The sequence below is a fragment of the Pinus tabuliformis genome, chromosome 3_2 (assembly GCF_031772625.1).
Source record: "Pinus tabuliformis cultivar Carrire ecotype Pingquan chromosome 3_2, CPIR1, whole genome shotgun sequence".
In the NCBI taxonomy this organism is placed as follows: domain Eukaryota; kingdom Viridiplantae; phylum Streptophyta; class Pinopsida; order Pinales; family Pinaceae; genus Pinus; species Pinus tabuliformis.
In genome coordinates, this window is record NC_142302.1 from 527,577,986 (window position 1) to 527,579,762 (window position 1,777).

Below are 1,777 nucleotides of genomic sequence, written 5' to 3' on the forward strand. Positions count from 1 at the left end.
TCAAGGAGATTGCGATGCAACCAAGCAAGATGCCTTGGGAACTAGATCAAAGGTTGAAATATACAATCCGCGAAACCAACATGAATTTGACAGATGGACAGCATTGCGAGTGGTTTGTGGCTTAAGCCACTGCCACACTTAAGGGGTGCATTGTCACAACAAAAGATAACAACTCAAGTGGAGGCCTTGGAGATTACCATGAGACTGCATGAAACTCCGATGCAAGATCCAAATTTGGGGGTTCAGTAGATCCATGCACAGTTGAAGAATATGTGCCTTGAGATGCAAAGCCTGAAGTAGGACAGGACAGTTCAACCAGAGGTGTGCGAGGAGGTATGGTGCTTGAAATGCAAGATTTAGGGGCATGACAAGGACCATTTCCTGGTCTTTGCAAACTACATTATAGGAGGAGGATCGATGCCTTTGAGACCGGAAGCTCAACCAAGACCAAGCAAGGGACCTGCACTATGGTGCGCTATATGTCAAGTAGCAGGAAAACATGCTACGAATAACTGTCATTTGTTGCAGAAGTTTGTACAGAAACCGCAACAGTTGTTCTGCAACTTTTGTAGGTCGGTAGAGCATGATGAGTGTAATTGTAGGAGTTATGAATTGATGATGGATAGAACTCTAGCCTATAGTGTTCAGGCAGAAACGCAGCCCAATGACCAGAGCGCAGGGATGACGCAGACATGATTTCAAGGGCGCAGACAAGGCCGAGGCAGAGGAGGACCTAACAGAGGTTGAGGACAGTTGATCTGCTACAATTGTGGAGGACCAGGATATTATGCCCGCAATTGCACTAACCCAACACGTCCATCGTGCAAGTATTGCATGTTGTTTGATCATGAAATGAAAGATTGTCCTACACTAATAGCTAGGATACATGCCAAAGGGGTGCTACCACCTCCGTCGACTTAGAACCTGTAGATGATGAGGTCTGAGCCATGCGAAGAGGACCCAAACGTAAATATAGTGCTCAGAAGTGGAATCGTGATGGGAGATGACAAGGGAAAATAGCCATAAGACAGTACATGGGTCCGCAAAGCTCCATAGAAGGAGGTTGATTTTGATTTGGAGCATGCACATAAAACCTTCATGGAAGCTAAGAATAGCTTTGTTGAGGCCTCCACCTCAGGAAGCAAGGATAAGCCTTATCAAGAGATGGACCCTTTTATGCTCACAACCTTCCTGGAGACTTGCATGAAGTTACTATGCAATAGTAAAGTTGTGAAGGGTTTACAAGAGCTCATCAATAGGTGCGCTAGAACCGCTCCGGGTGAGCTGCGCGTAGTACAAAAGATTGGCAAGCATAAAACAAGAACGGGACTACAGATGAGACTGACCGTGTAGATAGGAGAGTATGAAATTGATCAGTTTATTTTGGACCTGGGGTCAGACGTGAATGTCCTACCAAAGCATACTTGGGAACGAATGGGGAGACTCGCGTTGCAATGGTCTCCGATTCGGCTGAGGATGGAAAATCAACAAAAGATCATCCCCATGGGACAGCTGCAAGGGGTGACTGTGGATATTGAAGGTGCAAGCACGCTGGCTGATTTTGAAGTAATAGAGATAGTGGATGACAGCAACCCCTATCCTGCGCTCCTAGGAATTGACTGGGCTACTGATATGGATGGGGTAATCAACCTAAAGAAGTGAAAGATGATATTTGAGGAGAAATCTCTACACGTAATAGTACCCCTAGATCCTGTTGAAGGATCGTGCTACACAGAACCAATCCGCGATTATGAGAGTGATGGCGATTTGGACTGTA